The 21,945-nt window shown below is 44.3% G+C and overlaps 1 pseudogene; it reads left to right on the forward strand.

The window, feature by feature from the left end:
* The window catches only part of LOC117455484 (glutamate receptor ionotropic, NMDA 2D-like), a 233,194-nt pseudogene that overhangs the window by 113,142 nt on the left and 98,107 nt on the right, over positions 1–21,945 (forward strand).

The raw sequence follows: 21,945 nt of genomic DNA on the forward strand, positions 1-21,945 counted from the left end.
ACATTTAAAACACATTGAGCTTATTTTAGATAAAGGGGCACCTGGTCAATTCAGAATTATTTATCATTCAATGATGCATTCCTCTTGTTAGATAACACTATTTGTTGTTTCTGAGGTAAATGTCAGAAGGCAGATCGATTGTGGAAAATGTACCAAGCTCCAGGTTCATTTTTACTATTACAAAGACCTCTTAACAACATGGTTAAAGAAGCCATAAACTAAAAACAACCTTACATTTATTTAAAACAATATGGTGAAACCTCCACCTCCCAATGTGCCTGTCCTTCCAAATAAGGAAAACTGTTACTTTCTCTCTTCCTTTGTGGATAGAATTACAGATGCAATGGGTAGCATAGTAGGCTAACCCTAACTCTCATCATAATGCCTCTTGCGGCTGCAGTAGCTCAGTCTGTAGGGACTCAGCTTGGGAACAAAGGGGTCACTATTTCAAGTCCTGATTGGACCAATAAGAAAAAGCAGTGAGGACTGGTAGCTGGAGAGGTGCCAGTTCACCTCCTGTGAACTTCTGAGGGATCCATGAGCAAGGCATCAAACCCCAAACTCCCGACTGCTCCCTGGATCCAGAAAATATGGCAGCCTGTTTGCTCTGACACCTTCAGAACAAAATGTGCATATGTATTTTTGGAGAACTTGGAGAAAAGGTGCCTCTTTCATTTCCTTTTTCTTTAGATTTATATATAGGGTTGCAAAGGGGTGGAACATTTCCGGTACATTTCCGGGAAAGTTTCCGTTACATTTCCATGGGAAGTTAAGCTGGGGAATTTTGTAAATATTCCATATTGGAATTATGGGAACTAACTGGGAATTGAGGGTAATGTAATCAAATTGTATCATATCCAAGCATAAATAAAAAAACATGACATTTCAACAGATGTATTTGTAAGTAGAACAGAACAAGTTTTAATTATTTTATTGAACAATCATTTGTTTCATTTAGGAACAAAAACATGAATGTTGAGTTAAATATTACTTCTAGAAATCATCTGTGCATGTGATGGAGGAGTGCACAGTGCCTTTAGGGGGTTTGGTCTCAATAGCCATGCAGTAAACAGTGTGCTATGTGCATGTGATTGAGGAATGGCATGGATATTCAAGTGTACTTGAATGGCATCTGTTTGTTTTAGTCAAGATTATGCTAAAATATACTTTCCCCAACTATATTTAAGTTCCCTATGAAGAGCCAACCTTCAATTTAGAACATTCCCAGTTTATTCATATACATTCCCATGGAAAGTTTCCATCTTTGAAAATTCCCGGAATTTTGCAACCCTATTTATATATTCTTTATTTATTTTAGGACTGTTTCTATTCTCCTGCAAGACTTCATTGATCTGGTCGATGTGCAAAACCTTCACCAAACCCTTAAGATAGTTTCCCAACTTGCCTGACTCTATTAAAAGTAGTTATTAGCATATTGCTAACGTGCAGTTGATCAACGTCTTCTAAAATAAATCATCATACTTTTGAACCATTACTTCCAGAAAACCAATATGCCCACATCTAAGCTGCCTTTTATCTAAAAACATGTTGTCAAACTGATCACTGCTGTCTTCACTGAAAACGACGTTTTGAATGTTTCCAATCTGGTTCCTGTCAGAAGCATTCCACTGAAATAGCTCTTCTCAAAGTCTAGAATGACATAATGATGTTTTTTTGATGTTTTTTTTCTGATGTGGGTGAATGCTGTTTTGCTGCAGCTGTGTATTAAACTCGCCTTCAAAATAAAAGCATCTAAATAAAACAGCAAGTTAACCTAAATTACATTTAAGACATACAACTGCAACGAAAGTAACAAAAACAATGTAATATCCTTTTCAGTTTCACAGAACACGAATTGGGTTATTTACACAATATGTTTACATGATTTTGTTGTGCAATAAATGCAATCTCGATGTCATCGTACTATAATACGATGGCTACATAACGGCATTGCGAGGGCTTCATGTAGTCGTGTTGCCTTCCTAAGACAATCGGGCTGCTTCTTGTTTCCTTCGTATTGTCTTCTTGAGGCGAAAAATTCCCGATGGCACCGATGATCACACGAAGATGACACGATTTGACAAGAGGCCCTCACGAGTGCCTTACAAAGGGCAAAATGGACACACAAATTCAACACGATAATGAATCTTCGCAAGGTCCTTTGGCAATTTTTTGGCATGCCACACACTGGCTGTTTTGCACAATTTCCATAGGCTTTGTCTGTTTTGAAGTCTGATTGCAGTTGATTAAGAATTATCTAAGATGCTGAGGCTTTCTTTCAATGAGGCTGTCGGTGTGTTTGTGGAGTGGTTTCATTAGAAAGCTTTGATGTGCTTTTTTTCCAAGATGCAAGGTAGATATTTTATTAAAAACATCAAAGGTAAAGCTCTCTCTTTCTCTCTCACATTATCCCCATTTCACACTAAAACTCTTTGATTTTTGTTTTTTCCTGGTATTCTCAAGTATTTGTCCTCCAATGTTTATATTCTTTCTGCTTTTCACACTGCAAAACTCCTGCTGTGTGTGTGACACGAGAAAGCAGCAGAAGACGGGGGAAACATGTTGGCAAATTCTGCACTTCATGTCATCTCTCCCTCCCTGTTTAACCTCTTCTCGACTATTTGCGTCCCCCACGGTCTTTACACCTCAAAAATGTGATTTCCTCTCATCTCAACAGAAATGTGTTTTGTCTTTAGCGAACAATCCCTGATGTGTGTTCCCCCGCAGTGAAGGTCTCGCCTTTCACTCCATTGCTTTGATTACTTGACTTTATTTTCTCTTCTCTTAAAATGTTATACGGGGACACATTACTTTATGTTTTTTCTCTGCTGTACTTTTCAGAAAGTATTTTAAGTACAGTTTGAAAGATGCTTTTTTCAAAACTGACAATTGCGTACATCCTTAGAGCGAGATTTTAAACCAAGGCTAAGTTGTCAGGGATATGTTCAACTCTATTTCACTGAAATTGTGAGCATATTACTCAACTATACCTACAGGTTGACCTCTAAATTGTTGGCCCAAATTGTTTAACGATTAAAATATGTCTGGTGTTGGACCCAATGATGCCTAACAGTCACAATCAGAGTTTAGTTGACTGAATTGACGAACGGAGCATCATCTTCCTACAAAACGTGCACGACATTTAGCTACATCTATGAAAAATGGCAAAAGAAAATGGGAATATTTAAGCAGCAGTAAAAGTTGTCTTTAATCCACTTAGCATCTGTTATTCACTAATATTCCACAGGTGACATACAGTAGGACTACTTTTATGGGACATGGTTCATTGTTAACCAAACTTATTGTCCCCTTACATGGATCTTGTAGGTTCATAAAATCTCATCTCTAATTTCACCTCTCTGTTTTTCTGTTTCCTCTCACAGGTACTTCAACAACATATCCATCGGTGGGCGGGATTATTCCTTCAACAGTGACGGCTACCTGTCCAATCCGCTGCTCGATGTCATCTCCTACACCAATGGGAGGGGCTGGGAGGAGGTTCGTACACAGCTGTGCAAGTTAGCACTAATTATCATAAAGCAACGGCTAGACTGGCTAACTGCAATTTCACAGTCCATCAAACATGCTAACTCATCACTGCTCAGTTTCACCTTTCAGCTGTCTCACTGTCTCACCCCTTCTTTCCTCTCCCATATTTCATTAGAGCTCCTCTAACCCCCCTCTCTTCATTCTCTCCCTCTACTCTTTTGTCACGGTTTGTCAACCTTGTTAGCCAGCGCTAACGCATACTCCAATACAGTGGTGTAACAAGGTTGTGATTGGCCCCGGTGCAAATATGTTTTTGGGGCCCCCCCCAACTCAGCGTTGCTTTTTTCTCTCTCTCTCTCTCTCATCTCTCTCATCTCTCTCTCCCTCTCTCATCTCTCTCTCTCATCTCTCCCTCTCTCTCTCTCTCTCTCTCTCTCTCCTCTCTCCTCTCTCTCTCTCTCCGTCCGTCTCTCTCCACTGTCCGTCTCTCTCTCTCTCTCTCCACTTTCAAATTCTATTTAAAACTCATAACAAACAAACAAAATTCCCAAAGTTGTCTTGAAATTAAGTAATTAAATAAAGGAAACGAAAAATATAGCCTACTTATGCAAACAACATAAAACGGAGCATTATTTATTTCTACTTAAATGTCGCACTGCACCCGCTTTGCGATTATGTAGATTATCTCATTTTGAACAGCTGGACTCAAGTATTTCACAGAACCTTGTGGTCGCTCAACAAGTTCTTTCAGAACCGGATCGTAACATGCTAAAAGTTCTATCATACTGAGAAAGTTTCCACTGTTGGGCTGTCCAAGAATCTCCCTATGTCCTCTAAAAGCCAAGTTACAAGTGGCCAGAGGGATTGTAATGTTGACAATACGCTCAAGTACCGGTCTCCAGTAATTAGCAGCATTCCTTGCATTCCTCTCCATGTTTGCATCGATTCTCCCGTTTTTCTTCCACTGTTCATATATGACACACGCTCCGACATGGACCTGAGATTGTGCATGTGAGTCAATCGTCGCAGACAACGCATGTCCACGCATCACTGTAGAACGGTGCACCTCGGTCTGCGAACAGCCAGCACGGCTCACAATAGGCACAGTCCAGGGTGGGGGAGTAACACAGCCATGTCCATGGCAGTTTGATACCTGCTCTGGTAGTGGTGGTGTAATACATCTCGGAGAAACACCTGTTTCCTTGATGTGTGTCTCTGGGGAATGGCCCGATAGGCCTACATGGACCGGTTGCTATAATATAGCCTTTGATCTTGGCGTCGGGGGTCTCAATAGCGCCATAGATTCCCCTATCGGTTGGGGGCGGGGCCCTTGCGGGAACTGTAGGACCACCGCCGGGCACAGCCAAATCCATCCTCTCCTCCTGGCTCATGGCTGGAGAAGAAGGTCGCACAGCCACGGATACAGCTTCACTTGAGGAGCTAGATGATGGTGAGGCAGGTGAGCTATCGTTAGCCTCCGGCTCCCGCTGCACGTCAACATTACCAACGTTAGTGTTCGATTTCGAGGACGATGTATGACAAAAAAAAACTGTCTAATTTTGTCTGTTTAGCCTTTACATCTCCTTGTTATCTCCTTGTTCTCTCTTGTCCTTTCTCTTTTGAGCGCCGCTCTTGTGTTTTGGTTTGCTGTACATTATAAATGCAAGCTATTCAATGTGTTATAATTCTGCTGATCTTGCTGCTGCTAGAGCTGTGTAGTACATATAACTTTTGATGTTGATTAAACAGTTCGTTCGTCACGCAAGGTATCATGACATGAAAGGGAGCAAGGTCATTGGACAGACAAATACAAAATTAATGTAGGTTGCTAGGTTACTTTGAAGACTGCGTGAACCAGTCAATGCCATTGTGGCCCCAAAATAAAATATATATAAAAAAAGAAATTAAAAAAAAATAATTATATATATAACATTTTTATTTTTTTGCATGGGCCCCTGGACGGCTGTGGGCCCCGGTGCAATGCACCGGCTGCACCGGCGATAGTTACGCCACTGCTCCAATACCCTCTCCATCAGGGGCCATGTGTAGCAGTTGTACAGTAATAGCACTAGATCTACAGTAAGGTCTTTCCTCGGAGGGCACTTTCAATTCCTCAAGCCTCCCCTCGACCTGAGAAAAACATGAAACCTTCTTGTTCCGTCCCGCTGTGTTCCATTTGCTCCTGACCTTTTACGATTCAATATGTTTTCTGGTGAGTGCAAACTCACGTCACCCCTCATTTACAGGATGATAACTACAAAGTAAAAAAACAAGAAAACTGACCTTCGAAATAAATAAATCATGTGGTTCTACCAGTGCAGCATCAGTATGAGTCATTGGATTTCAGTCTGTGTAGTTATTCACCTTCCTGTCATAGTTGTCTGAAACCAAAGCACAGTCTGCTCTGATTGGTTAGCTAGCTGGCTCTGTTGTGATTGGTCAACCACTTAAGCCCCTGTCACACTGTCCCGAAATTGACACCAGATGGACACACGAATATGGAATTGTGAATTTCGCATGAAGATGGCCACGAAGTTGGTCAACAGCCAAGCAAGTACGATGCCTACAGAAGGCCACACGATGACACCCGAACCACACACGCTAATATGGTCATAGATAGTGCTGCGTACCGGTACGCCGAACCGGTACTGGACTTGTAAAAAGTTTCGGTTCAAGTCCGGTTAAAACCGGAACGTCAGGAACCGGTACTTGGACTCGCAAAAAAACTAGCACTTACGTATATTCTGGTGTCTGTGGTTATTTAAACATTCCCTGATAAACGTTATTCAGCGTCAATAAATGAGTGCTAATCCCAGTGTGCTCAGTGTACAACATCACATGTCATTTCACCTTCGATTTACGGTTTGAAAACGTAGAATTTCGCCACATGCTAATGCTAACCGGAAGTGAAGAATTTTCAGAATAAAAGTTTTAAGTTAATAGTGTGAACTTTCGGTTTTTTCAGAATAAAAGTGATTTAAATTAGTGTTTTTAATTCAAAATTACGCCATATCAACATTGATTTTAATTTCTAACAGTATGTATTGTAGAGTTGTAGAAAATACATGGTGCACAGACAGTACAGTACACTCTGACTGTACAGTCACTAGAGTGTAGCCTATACTGTATATTAGGTGTGTAACAGTGTGATGCGTATAGTCTACTCTACACTCTACCTTTCAGCAACGTTTTAGGGATTTAGGCTCAGTCAGCTCAGGGACTGTTTGGTTACTTTAGTTTGGTAAATGAAATACATGTTTGAACTTTGTAGTAGTTCACTGTAGTTGCTGTCATAAGTCATTTGTAGACTAAGTGGCACATTTGTACTTTGTAGAGAAATGTAGACACAAGTTGGAAGGGAGCACAATAAACCTGATGAGTTTGAATTTGAGTTGATTATGAGTTAATTTTCAATTGATAATTAGCTCACAATAAGTTCACTTTAGTTACTCACACAACTTGACACAAGCCATGGGTTCAGGTCCGGACTTATAAGTCCGGACCTGAACCTGAACCTCTGGACTTGAGTCCGGACCTGAACCTGAATGTGAGTCCAGGTACGCAGCACTAGTCATAGACGGTATTGATGATTTAGAATGTATCCAGACTCAACGTAAGAGCTTGTGCCTCTTCGGGGGGTGCTAACATTTAAACATACACTTTATTCTTTACTTTCTCTGTCTTTATATGTAGATTAGAAGATATTACTTATCTCTGTCATGTTGTTTCCATAGCAACAACAACTTCCTGTCAACAGCGTAAACTCGCCTTCAAAAATAAAAGCATCAGGAAGTTAACCTAAATTACATTTAAGACATACAACTGCAACGAAAGTAACAAACACAATGTAATATCCTTTTCAGTTTCACAAAAAACAAATTGGGTTATCTACATAATATGTTTACATGATTTTGTTGTGCAATAAATGCAATCTCGATGTCATCGTACTATAATACGAAATGACATCGATCGGCAATTTTTTGGCATGCCATAGATTTTGCCACCGCTCACGAAGTTGCTGCCGGAGCCTGAGAAACTCCACCGGCGGTCATACGATGGCTTAAGATGCCCTCACGATTGGCCCGATGTTGTTACGATCAGAGCCGAATTTAAACATGTCCTTTATCGTGTGTCCAACTGGTGTCAATTTCGGGACAGTGTGACAGGGGCTTTAGAGATGTCACGCCTATCACAGATTATGTGTTATAGCGCTAGCCAACAGAAGCGCAAGTGTTACATAGTGATGTCGTCATGTTTACGGAAGTAAAAAAAGGAGTACATTCAGGGCGTTATAGGCATGGGGGAGTGTGTGGGCGAGAAACTCCCTCTGCCGTGAGAAACTCCCTCTGCCGTGAGAAACTCCCTCTGCCGTGAACCTTTTAACCTTTGCAGACAGTTTACATTCACAACATACTTTATAACACACTACAGGAAATGGAAAACCCCCCAAAAGCATAATAGGGCCCTTTTAAGATTGGTTCGATTAGAGTATGATGAACAAAGGATTCATATAAGAGTGCATTAAATAGGATTTAAGGAATAAGTAAACTTAATTCATTTCCGAAGTTACTTTAAGCAGGAGTGGATGCTATATTAGATATATAGATATGTGCTCATGGTTATTGAATACAATGAGCAATATGTTATGGATGCAAGGCTCTGTGACACTGGTAACAAAACTTAAAAAGGAACACTCGGTCCTAAAAGCTCCAAATGTTGCTTTAAACCCATATGACTTTATTTCATCAGCTGCTGCTTCTTGTGCAATGTTTGCAAACAATCAAAAAGGAACTAGATATTGGAGACTTTTACTCAACACATTTGATGACAAATATGCCTTGACACTTATTTTTCCCTCTGATTTGAACTGGCATATTAATCCCAGTTTTCAGTTGTCGACATTTATGATAGCACACATTAACTTGTCATTGTTGCATAATGTTTCTCTTTCTGGATGCTGTTTGAAATTCTGAATCACTTTTGGCAATTTCCGTCTCAAAAACCTTGGACTGAATAAGGGGGGTTTGCAGAATCTTATACATTGTGCATGCAATGATCTAAAGTTGACCCCGATCTTGTTTTGCAGAAGATAACACGACTCAGAGCAGTTACTCACAAAACTAAGTTTAAAACCTGAAAAAGGCAGAACTCATGACAAATGAAAGCACTGCCTGTTACCATTTGATTGCTGAACAAGGGGCATTTATTTTTGGAGTGTGTCAGCTATTGTATTCATGTTTTTAGATCTTCGGTGTCGGTTTTTTGATCTTCTATGTCTTTTTCTATGTTTTTACGTTTTTTACAAATCCAACCTTTTGAAATTACTTAACCTTACAAAAAAGCAGAATATTGCAATAGTCAGTGCTTGAATTGGGCCGGTACTCACAAGTACGCAGTACCGGCACTTCTGATTTTTACCTATGTGGTACCGGCACTTCTTACCGAGTAAAATGCCGGTACTCAGCCGCCGGCGGCAGGCGGCATCTCATGACGCATCTCATGACGCATCTCATGACGTGCCGCAGCGATATACAAGAGCAGAAAAGACATCACATAACGTTAGCATTTCGAAAATGTTAGCGTGGCTTAATAATAGTGCGAAAAGACAGCGGTTGTTGCTGGACAAGGATTCCCTCTCTCCTTTCCTGCTGAAAGATGGTGAGTGTACTCAGGGACGAGGAGTCATTTAACCAGCCGCCAGTAGGAGTCAGGCTTTACTTTCTTTTATATCCATAAAGAAAAAGTAAATCTGTTTACAGTTCTGTTTCATATGGATGTTGAGAGGTATCCATATATTTCTTCATTTTGCTCTCAAAGTGCACCAGATTGATGCATCTAACTTCAATATTTAAAAAAAAAAATCTTCCCGGGGGAGCATGCGCCCGGACCCCCCTAGAGGGTGTCAGGTCCACTCCCCACTTATAAATATAGTACTTTACCACTGCACCCCTTCTAATCTCAGATGCCCCCTGAGTCATTTGTTTAAGTACAGTGAGCCTTTCTAAAATATACAGCAAACAGACAAACGGACCAGCATTATAGGATATACTATGACTTTGAGCCAAATACTTGTTTTTGGGCTGTATAAATAAATTGACATGGAACAGTTGCTGATTTAGAGTACTGGCACCTTTTTTATTCCAATTCAAGCACTGGCAATAGTGTCTGACACAAGCTACAACTCGCACTTCTTCCTCTGTGGGAATCGTAGTGCCGTTTTCTGCCGTTTTCTGTTCCAGTTCAACATTACTGTATTACATTTTCAATGAACAAAAGCTGAGATACTGACAGAGGAGACAGGTTACTGTCTCATACTTCATTGGTTAGAAAAGATAGAGGAAAAAAAACTGGCTACGGTTGGCAGAAAAACCGACAGATAAGAGTTCTCATTCATAACACTCCGTTCGATGTCTCACTATGGGATGCGCCTCATCGCGGAGCAAACAGAAGCATCAATCTCATTACGCCAATCCTGATTGGCTGGTGATCTTGACGTCAACGTCAGGGGAAATCACCCCCTATAAGTAGCCTGCGCCACGACGCATGCGTCATTCAAACACCTCTTCTCGCTTCAGAGCACATCTCTAATGGTAGCCGGGCTAGCTTAACAGTCCACAGACTGAACCAAAAGCTAATTTTGGTCGACGGGCGTTAGCCGGCTACCCAATTCTGCCTCGCAGAAGAGTATAGTACTAACACACCAGTTAGTATTATAATCAACCTCGCCGTTCTTCCTCTGGAATTAAGGTAAGGTTTTGATTCTCAAGCTAGCAACACACCCGTTGCCAGCTTGTGTTTTTTCCCTCACTGCCGACACCACGGTAGCGAGGACGTTTTTTCTTTTCTCTTCTCTCGGAGGAGAAAAGGATTAAAAGAATATTACCACACCAGGTAATATTCTTTGAGGAAAAAGACCCACACTGTCCTTTTTTTCTCCGGATTAAAAACAGATTGGTAACACCTTTTTTCTCGACGTACCTGTTAAGAGCGGGTCCTCTCCACGCCTCACGGCGAACGAGATGGACGCCTCTCTCCCTCACACCAGAGGAGTCAGGAACTCGGAGGCTCGGCTCTGCGGCTGCGGGTTGAAAGTGTCAGGCACAGACTCACACCAGATCTGTTCGTCCTGCCTCGGGCTGGAACACGCCTAGGAGGCCATTGACAACCCCGGCTCGTGCGGGCATTGTGCCCGCTTCACTATGAAGAGCCTCCGCCGAAGGTTAGCACAACAAGCTAGCCTGTCGGGACAGGACCCCCTCATGTCCACTGGTTTGCCGGCTGGCAATCAAGACACGGGGTCGTCCGCCGCAGAGATGGAGCCCCTCACTGGGTCGGTCTGGGGCTCATCGACAGCGGCCACCGCAGAACCTGAATCCCGCGCCATATCAGGCCGAGACCAGGTGGCGGCAAGAGACGCGGGAACAGGTCCTAGAGAGATGTCCTAGAGTTAGACTACATGGAGGACGAAGAGGATACCTCTGAGTTCCTCCTGTCTGACTCGGATGAACAGTCCTCTGCCCAAGCTGCCTCGAACTCTGCTCGGTTTAAAACACCGAAGACGCAGAGGTCGCAGCCCACCCCGAGTCCCCAGCCCAGGCTGGAGACAAGGGCAAGTTGGCTGAGAAAATCTCCGGTTCCGGCTGCAGCTCAGGCTCAGCCAACCCAGAATTTCGGCCAGCAGTCGAGGAAGAAGAAGCGAGCGGTGTGACAGCCCCTCCTTCTCCCCTCCGTGAATGTGTTCCCGCCGCCTCGAGAGATGCCTAAACACCATCCTCAAGTCCGCACAAACACATGTCACACGTTGATTGATTCCTCTGTCATAAAACATTTGCCGCTGACGCATCCAGGCTTCAGGCCGAGGGCGCAGCTCAAAAAAATGAAGAGAAAATCAATAAAACCAATAATCAGCCCGCCAATTTTCTCCCCTTTTGAGAGCAGCTACGGCATCTCTCAAAAGGCGGATTATTGACGGGTCCGTGAAGCCACCGCCACGCGCATGCGCAGTGCCGGCTGGGGCTTTAAGGGCACCACCGCCACGCACATGCGCAGTGCCGACTGGAGCCGTGAAGGCACCACCGTCACACGCATGCGCAGTGCCGGCTGGAGCTGAAAGGGCACCTCCGTCACGCACATGCGCAGTGCCGGTCGGAGCCGTAAACGTGACATCTCAGCTGGCTCTAAGGAGCATACAGCAGGAGATACTCACGACATCTGCCTGGGCTTCTCAAAACAGTTATACTTTATCTGTTTTTACAAACCCAGAGAGAGTCAACCCATATTCTGGAGAGAGAGGTTCTCTCTCTCTCCTAGAAAGAAGGGTTTTATCTATAATGCCCACCGAGCGGAGTCAGATTACGGGGGAAAATGTCCTCGTAAAGCACCCACTCAACATGGGCCTCATAATAAGAGTTTTGGTTATTATGTAATGCGTAGTGGCACTACACCCGACTTTTCTAGTGCGGGACGCGCCTACGGGTGCTGTCCTTTCACAGAAGGTGGTCACCACGGACGCAGGTCAGACAGGCTGATAGGGTATTTACGAAGGTCGCCCGGTGAGAGGTCCCTAGAGCAGAGACCTCCAGCGGGCACACGTAAACTACCCGGAGCTTTTAGCGGTGTTCTCCACCCTAAAACGCTTCCTGCCTTCTCTCAGAGGACACCATGTCCTCGTGAGGACAGACAACACGATATCGTGTATGAACCGCCAGGGGAGGTTGCGTTGTCTCCAGTCACACACACTGGCACACAAACGTATCCCTTGGAGCGGCAGACGTCTCCTCTCTCTGAGAGCGACACAGGTACCGGGAGTTATGCACCTCGTGACAGAATTACTGTCCAGAGGTACACCACTCTATGCAGACTGGACTCCACATCCAAGGAACGGGAGTCCGCTGTGGGTGCGTTACGGCGGAGCCGCGTTAAGTCTGTTCGCAAAAGGAGAAAATGCTTCATGTTACTCCGAGGACTGGGGTTACGTAAGTAACCTATAGTTTCCTTTGCATTGCTGGTCCCCAAAGACGATTCATGTGCTGCTCCTTTGTATCTGATGTTGAGTCGGGGAGGAAATAATCAGAATTGCCATGTCATGTTCCAAACAGGAATGTTACGATGTGTGAAGTAGGTAGGACCCACATGCAGATTAACGTGAAAATAATTCCTTTATTCCAAGGCTATACTGACAAAGACAGGACAGAACACTCACCGAGGACAAGCCAATACACGAGACGAACCGACACTGAACACTGGGAGACAGGGGGATTTAAACACAGGGTAACTAGGGCCACCAGGATGGGTGGAGGGGGTCTGGAGTACGGGACTGAACTGACCGCCCAGGGGCACGGCAGAGGACCAGGAAGGGGTCTCGGGCGGACGGCCCGGGGGCAAAGCAGAGGACCAGGAAGAGGTCTCGGGCGGACGGCCCGGGGGTAAGGCAGAGTCCAAAAAGGGGGATTCGGGTGGACGGCCCGGGGGCAAGGCAGAGGACCAGGAACGGGTCTCGGGCGGACGGCCCGGGGGCAAGACAGAGTCCAAGGTGGGGGTTATGGAGGGGCGAAGGCCACCACGGCCGGGAAAGTCAGGGGGCCAGGCTCGAGGGCGAAGGCCGTGACTCTCCGGGTCCCGGGATCGAGGGTGAAGGCCGTGGCTCTCAGGGGACCGGGATTGAGGGTGAAGACTCCGGCTCTCAGAGGGCCGGGCTCGAGGGCGTAGACCGGACAGCTCCGGAGGCCGGGCAGGAACCGGTGTCGACCGGACCGGATCCAGAGGCCGGGCAGGAAAGCGCTGATGGGACAGCTCCGGAGACCGGGCAGGACCCGGTGTCGGCCGGACAGAAACCGGAGCCGGTCGGACAGGCTTCGGCAGGATCCCCCACGGAAGTGGACCAGGAGTTGGCAGGAACCCCGGCGAGACAGGTGATGGACATGGGGCTGGCAGGGCCCCCGGTAGAACCTCCAACGGCACGGGTCCTCCAAAGACACAGGACACAGAGTTGGCAGGACCCCCGGCAGGGGAGTAGACGGCGGGACCTCCAACGAGACAGGAGAAAGGGTCGGCAGGACCCCTGGCAGGGGAGCAGATGGCGGGACCTCCAACGAGACCGGACCTAGGGTTGGCAGGACCCCCGGCAGGGGAGTGGACGGTGTGACCTCCAACGAGAAAGGAGAAAGGGTTGGCAGGACCCCCGGCAGAAGAGTAGTCTGCGGGACCTCCAACGGGACAGGACATAGGGTTGGCAGGACCCCCGGCAGGGGAGTAGACGGCGGGACCTCCAACGAGACCGGACCTAGGGTTGGCAGGACCCCCGGCAGGGGAGTGGACGGCGGGACCTCCAACGAGAAAGGAGAAGGAGCTGGCAGGCCCCCCGGCAGGAGAGTAGACGGCGGGACCTCCAACGGGACAGGACATGGAGCTGGCAGGACCCCCGGCAGGAGAGTAGACGGCGGGACCTCCAACGGGACAGGACAAAGGGTTGGCAGGACCCCCGGCAGGAGAGTAGTCGGCGGGGCCTCCAACGGGACAGACATACGATTGCCAGGATCTCCTGCAGAGGAGTAGTCGACGGAGCCCCCAACGGGACAGGACCCGGAGTAGGGACCCGAGAGGAGACTCGAGAGGAGACTCGAGAGGGGAACCAAGGGGGAACTCGAGAGGGGACTCGAGAGGAGACTCGAGAGGGGAACCAAGGGGGAACTCGAGAGGGGACTTGAGAGGGGACTCGAGAGGGGACTCGAGAGAAGACTCGAGAGGGGAACTAGAGAGGGGACTAGAGGAGGGACTAGAGGAGGGAACTCGAGAGGGGACTCGCGAGGGGAACTAGAGGAGAGATGAGAAGAGGGACGAGAGGAGGGACTAAAGGAGGGACTAAAGGAGGGACTAGACGAGGGACTAGAGGAGGGACTAGAGGAGGGACCTCGAGAGGGAACTCGAGAGGGAACTGGAGAGGGGACTCGAGAAGTGACTAGAGGAGGGACTAGAGATGGGACTAGAGAAGGGAACCCGAGAGGGGACTCGCGAGGGGACTCGCGAGGGGACTCGCGAGGGGACCTAGAGGAGGGACGAGAGCAGGGACTAGAGCAGGGACTAAAGGAGGGACTAGAGGAGGGACTAAAGGAGGGACTAGAGGAGGGAACTGGAGAGGGGACTGGAGAGGGGACTCGAGAGGGGACTCGAGAGGGGACTGGAGAGGGGACTCGAGAGGGGACTGGAGAGGGGACTCAAGAGGGGACTGGAGAGGGGACTCCAGAGGGGACTCCAGAGGGGACTCTAGAGGGGACTCGAGAGGAAACTGGAGAGGGGACTCGAGAGGAAACTTGAGATGGGACTGTGGCAGCTGGGGCCGGAAACCTGGCTGTAAGGTCCGGAGCGGAAGCCTGGACCCTGGCTGTGTAAGCCAGGTAATCCAGTATGGACGCAAAGCTGCGTGGGCTGGTACTGGAGCATTGAGGCATGGCTGCTAGCTTGGCTTTGCGCCTCCTTCTCTTAGCAGCCGCCTGTGGCATCAAAAAAGCTGAATCCGCTCGGTCCATCTTTGGTCGGTTCGTAATGTTACGATGTGTGAAGCAGGTAGGACCCAAATGCAGATTAACGTGAACATAATTCCTTTATTCCAAGGCTATACTGACAAAGACAGGACAGAACACTCACCGAGGACAAGCCAATACACAAGACGAACCGACACCGAACACTGGGAGACAGGGGGATTTAAACACAGAGTAACTAGACACAGGTGGGAACAATCAGGGGCGGGGCCAACACTGATGAGCACAGGAGACACACAAGGAGTGACAGGTGAAAACAATCAGACAACTAGACACACCAGGGAAACTAACGACGGGAGGAAAAACACAGGGAAAAAGACCAGACAATATACAAGGAGGAAAATACCCATAACCAGACATACAAAACTACAAACGTGACAAAACATGAGAATCCTGACAAGGAATCCCTTCCCCTAAGGATCTTACAATATTTTATTATTTTACAGTCCTTTTAAACATTTTTTGGAAATAACTTCCAGCAGCCCGAAATCAATAATCGGTGTCTTTTTTTTGGTGCATTTATTTAGTTTTATGATGATATTTGATCCTTTTATAGGCATCATTACCAAGGCAAACACTTTCAAAGACATACATAAATATTCTTATGCATGCAGGATTAGTGATGTTTGGGCTAAATGCTCCATTGAAAAGGACAACAGCACTATATGCGTATTGACTTCATCTTCAAACATGCCGTAATCATATTTAATCTTCCTTAATAACTCAACAGTTTAATCTTCTTATATAACTCAATGAATAAGATTAGATATATATATCTGTGCAAAACTTTAAAAAAGATGGTATTTCCAACTTTTAGCTTTAGTTTTATCCTTTGCATAAGTAGCTTGCTAAACAATCTCAATCTATGATGCTTTCACTATTTTCTGCCATTTTTCTACATTTTTCTTGTTTTGCTGCCAACACAGACTTTAGTCATACATTTCGAGCATCTCATTATGTACTTATGTATTATGCGTTATGTGATACAACAAAACAGAAATATTTGTATTTGTTTGTTGTTAGAGTTGAAGCATGCCCAGTAAAGTATACACTGGATCAATGAGAACATAGGAAAAGACTCAGTCCCTGAGATCCTAAACAACACAGAGCTGAATCCCATTATTGTTCAGTTTCAAGGTGCATTAAGAACCTCTCAAAACAGAAAAGTAACAAATGCAGGAAGAGCAGACTTTAAATTCAAATCAAATCAAATCAAGTTTTATTTGTAGAGCACATTTAAAAACGATTTTGGTCGAGCCAAAGTGCTGTACATGTAATTTAAACACATAAAAACACATTACATCACAATAAATCACAACAGATAAAAACAACACATGGAACAGTCAGGAGTCGTAACCCCACTCTAACTAGAAGGCCAGAGAGAAGTAGTGTGTCTTCAGTGTGGATTTAAAAGCCCCTAGGGTCTGGGCCGACCTCACATGGAGGGGAAGAGTGTTCCAGAGCCTGGGGCCAGCTGCTGCGAAGGCTCGGTGCCCTCGGGTTTTGAGCCTGGTCTTAGGCACTACCAGCAGCAGCTGGTCAGCAGATCTTAAAGCTCTGGCTGGGGTGTAGCGCTGGAGGAGTTCAGCTATATAGGCCGGAGCCAACCCATTTAGTGCTTTAAATACAAATAAAAGGATTTTAAAATCAATTCTGAACCGGACTGGAAGCCAGTGTAGTGAGGCCAGAATTGGGGTGATGTGGTCACGCTTTTTGTGGCCAGTCAGGAGACGTGCACCTGCGTTTTGGACTAGCTGCAGGCGTTTAATTGATGCCTGGTCCATACCCACATACAGAGCGTTACAATAGTCCAGTATTGAGGTCACAAAGGCGTTAATAGCCCTTTCCAGGTCTTTAAAAGATAAATACGACTTGGTTTTGGCCAATAATCTTATTTTAAAAAAGCAGGATTTTACTACGGTGCTGACCTACTTATCGAATTTAAAAGTGCTATTAAAGGTCACTCCAAGGTTCATGACAGAGGGGAGGATGTTTTTACTTAGGGAGCACAGAATATCAACCGGAGAGGCTGGAGGTTGGGGTCCAAAAAAGATTACCTCGGTCTTGCTCTCATTGAGGTTGAGGAAGTTTTTGCTCAGCCAGGATTTTAACTCTGTTAAGCAGTCCATCAACTGCTGTAGTGAGTTGACATTTGCTTTGAGAGGCAAATAGATCTGTACATGGTCCGCGTAGCAGTGGAAGGGGATATTGTGTTTCGTGAGAATTGAACATAGGGGCAGTATGTACAGTAAAAAGAGGATGGGGCCCAGAATTTAGCCTTGGGGGACACCACAGGTAAGAGAGGCTTTGGCAGAGGAGAAGGCACCTCGCTGCACTAAAAAGCTACAGTCTGTCAGGTAAGACCTTCAGCAGGTACTACTCAAAGGATCAGGCTTTTCCCTGGCCTGTTCTGTTTCAAACCTGCATGAAGACTGTTGTACAAAAAAACACAGATCATTTTTGTTAAAAAGCTTCATTCTGTTTACCGTCTGTCGCGTTGGTTAGCATGGCTATAAATAGTATCAACAGCTTCGATCGAGACAATATTATAAATTAACCTTTTGTACATCAAAAATCATGTAGACCAAGTAGGGTGGCAATAAGACTAGATGATTGATGGAAAAGCATGATAATGGTTACATTGATCAAGCAGAAATTACTCAAGACATACTGTATATTACATTAATCAGCTTATCTTCTCTAACAACAAAGTAATGATACACCTGCAATTTATGCAGATTAAAAATGTATATGAATGAGCTAATTCAATCTGTATATACACCATTATGTATGTAATGTATGTATGTATTTAGTATTATAATTGAAAAAAATTATGGTCCTGCCTTAAAAATAAATCTTAAACTCAGCCATAGCAAACCTTGATATTTTGAACTGTTAATTTCTCCCCACGTCCCATATTAGGTGCTAATTGTATATTGAAAACATTTTTAAAAAAAAACGCTTGTGACGCTTGTCACCCACATCGAACAACACCCAATTATTTTCAAACTTTATTTGTTCCGGTTCAGTTGACACCATTATTTGACATGTTTCAGAAGTGTCTCATTTCTGCAGCTAGTTAGAATTTATAAGCTATTTTTCTCGCAGGCCAATTTTGTACTCGAGTTGTTTGCTACAATTCACAGCTATTTTGCACTCAGAACGGACTGGCAGAGTGAAAATAGATGCAGAAATCACTTAAAGCAGTAATGAATCCAATGCTGGCGGAGGTGCATGTATGAATTCACGCCCATTGACGCTTCGCTGTCCATAAAATAGCTTCTAGTCCTTCAGTGATTATTACAATTCAGGACCGGCTGTTTTTTATTCTTTCTTTTGGAAGGATTTTGGAAATGCAATTGCCAATTTTTACTGACCCTGAAAATTCAATTTTAAAGTGGAGTGCAGTAACTTTTTAACATTCAGATAAACAGCAAGGTCGAATGTTATATATTAATATGTTGGTTCTACAAAAAGATCCAAAGGGCCGGGTGCTGCAAATGTGCTATTGAAATAATTCTCTTCTCTGTGTCTCTGGTCCTTGTGTTAATGTATCGACGGGCCAAAATGATTAAGGGTTATTGAAAGTGTTGATGCACCTCTTCATGTGCCTGGCTGCAAATGTTCTTTGACATCTTGTGACTGGTTGTATGTGTCTCTATGTGTATGCATGTCTAGTTGTATAGAGTAGAGTATCATTTGTGGATTCTCTTGTTTACTTGTATTTGTCACATAATGGGGAAACCTCCCATCTGGGGACAACAAGCAGGATCCCTAAAACTAGAGATACTCCAATCGCCAATTTTGGGGCCAATCGCCGGAATCAGTATCGGCCGATACCGATCGCCGATCCGATCGAGTGGGTGGAGGCTATGGGGATCATCCATTTAAAGTGATGTTTAAAACTCAGTTTTACTGGTGCTTCCACAAACAACAACCAACATAATTATTACATTCAAATGAATTACATTATTCAAGTTTACATAAATTTTGGATAATAACACGGGAGAAATGAGCAGAAGCGCTCTCTTTTCCTCTCTGCCCCTCTCTCTCTCTCCTGACAGCTGGTCCCTATCCGTCTCATGCAGCTCACTGATCCAGTAATGAGTGACCCGACAGTGAAGAATAAACATATTTATAACTAGTTTAGCTTCTTCCAGAGGTAGATAAAATAGCAAAGTGTGTTAGGTCTAACTCTTAGTGTGTGTGTTGCTCCGCTCACCGGTCCGTCACAGCGGATGGAGCTGCAGGATTTCTGCTTCACACACGTTGCATACCGCTATTTTATTGTCTTTTTCGGACACCTTCAAATAATGCCAGACTGGTGAAGCCATTTTGGCGAGCTTGTTTTGCCGCACACAGAGAAAAGTGTCATGTATTTTACATCATGTGATCGGCTCTCCCGATCGGCATCTATGGAGAGCACCGATTGATTGACAGAGAGTGAATATTGGCCGATTTTGATTGGCGGCCGATCAATCGGAGCATCCCTACCTAAAACCAAAGTTCAAGACTCGGTTTAAAGAGGTTCTAATAAGGATCTGGTTAATTTCACGGTACTGTTTGGATTCTAGGGACATTTTTTTTAGACATTAAGAGACCACACAAGTATGTTGTTTTGTGAAGACATGTCTGTTTACACAGTGACATTGCGGGAACTCACAAACAATGTCCTTACAAGCAACACAATTGGTGTATGTTTGTGTTTGAAGAGGCTTTGCATCTTGTTTTTTCACAAATCCCACTATGTCTGGCACCATCAGGGAAATCCAATGGAAGATTGTCTGTATGCAAAGCAGCTTATTACGACCCATAGTCACGTTTTAAAGTGTAGCACCTCTAGTGGTCATGTAAGAAACAACATGCTCCCGTTGATTGCAAACGCTCCGGAGGGTCGTTTATTCACAAATAACCCTCTCTGGAAAATCCTACATTGTGGAATAGTTTGGCCATTAAAATGCTTTTTGATTAGATTTATAGCAAGAAGTGTATATTGTACTTTTAAAATCGACATCCAGTGGATGTGTAGGATCTACAGTTTGATAGATATTACGAAGATTATTTGAGGTCTCGCCAGGAGAACGTGTGTACTAGGTCTTTCCGCAGCGTCCATGTAAAGTTGGCGTCAACCCTCACGGGATGAAAACAGTATTTCCGGTCTCGAAGTTTTCATAATAAAACCGGAAGTATTCCCCTCACTGTCAAATTATTACACAGTGATATCTGCATTACTCATACACTAAAAAACATCAGTTTATCCTTGTTAATTGCACAACATTGATTGGTTTAAATTGTGTACAATGCTTTTGTGTTTTTAACATTCGATTCGGAGAAACAATTAGTTTTTTCGGAGTTTAGGATGGCCGAAGACACTACACTACCCATTATCCTCAGCTATCGTTTGGGACTACAACATCCGCTTTGCTTGACAAACCCTGTGATTAGTTCTCAAGCTCTGTGATTAGATATTGGAGTGGCAGTGCGCCAAGGTTACGCCGAGCTCTTTGAAATGGAATGTAACCACGGCAGACTATCCAAAACTATCCAATTCTGATTCCATAGTGTGTCTCCCATCACCCAAAAACCCTGACTATTCTCTCAACTCAGTTGAAAATCAATAATATCTTTAAAAACTACAAGTCATTTTCTATTAGCTGTGCACCGTTATGGTGTAAATACAGCCTATTTACCAATTGGATCAAATATAAAAGTCAGCCGAATTAGTGTTGATACTGCAAGGAGACGTATTGTGTGAAGAGAAATTGAAGATGTTGTTTAATTGCTGATATATTTATGATCCACGTCACATATTCAGTTTCGGCTGCATTTCTTCCAGTTTGTCCAAAGGTCTTCTAATCAGGGCTCTATAAATAGAGAACTACTGCAGATGTGTAATATGTAATGCAGCCGAACCATGTATTCCAATGCCGTTATGTGATGACTTTCAAAGAAAAAAGCAAGCACACTCGGAATAAAGTCTTATTTTTTTTTAAATGTATTCGGATTTCACATTGCATAAACACCATATCCCAACGTGCATTGCGGCTAACACATCCAATCACCAAGCTTCAACGATAGCTGAAAATTATGGGTAGTTCGATGTTTTAGCCTATCAAAACCTCTGAAAAAAGAAATGCGTCTCTCAGGGCCCTTCTCACTTCTCTTATTTTTCATTTCCTCGCTCCTCGGTCTCGGTCTCACCGGAAGTTGATTTGTCTGCGCCATCTTGAGTAGCGTCCCAATGGTCTTATTTTTGCCGGAGGACCGAGGAGCGATAATGGAGGAGCTATAACCGAGAAACCACCAGACCATCCTCCGATGAAATCCTCAGACACTCGCCCCACCCCCTTACTGTGTATCGCTCACTGATTGGACGAGGCAGTGCATGCACTGATCTGATGCTTCTTGACATGAGAGCAGTTTCCCAACGGAGTGAAGAAAACACATGAACCTCACGGGAGTCACTCCTCAGTTTATACTGTGTTTTGTTTCAATTCATGTATCATTTAGTTACAAATATGTGATATATCTGAACAACAAAGTGGTCAAAAATCATTTTATTCATTTTTTGGAAACATTTTCATGATCGCTTTTTTTCGTTTTACATTTTCATTTATTGTCATTTCCATTCAGTCAGTCATTAAGTGCTATTAACATGTTAATGTGCTACATATCCAAACAAACAAAGTGTGAAATCCAATGAATGTTAATCTAACTGGGTTTTGATAGATAACATATCTATTTTTCTTCTCTCAATTATTTTATTTCTATTGTGCACTCTAATCAATATTAATCTAACTATTGTTCGTTTATACATTTTAAGAATGGCGTTTATCTTTTTTGAGAAAGAGTTCTTATTTAATTTATTTGGGTCTACAACAGATGATACAAATGTTTGTGTCAGTAAATGTGTACTAAC

This window comes from Pseudochaenichthys georgianus, chromosome 11, assembly GCF_902827115.2.
Source record: "Pseudochaenichthys georgianus chromosome 11, fPseGeo1.2, whole genome shotgun sequence".
In the NCBI taxonomy this organism is placed as follows: Eukaryota; Metazoa; Chordata; class Actinopteri; order Perciformes; family Channichthyidae; genus Pseudochaenichthys; species Pseudochaenichthys georgianus.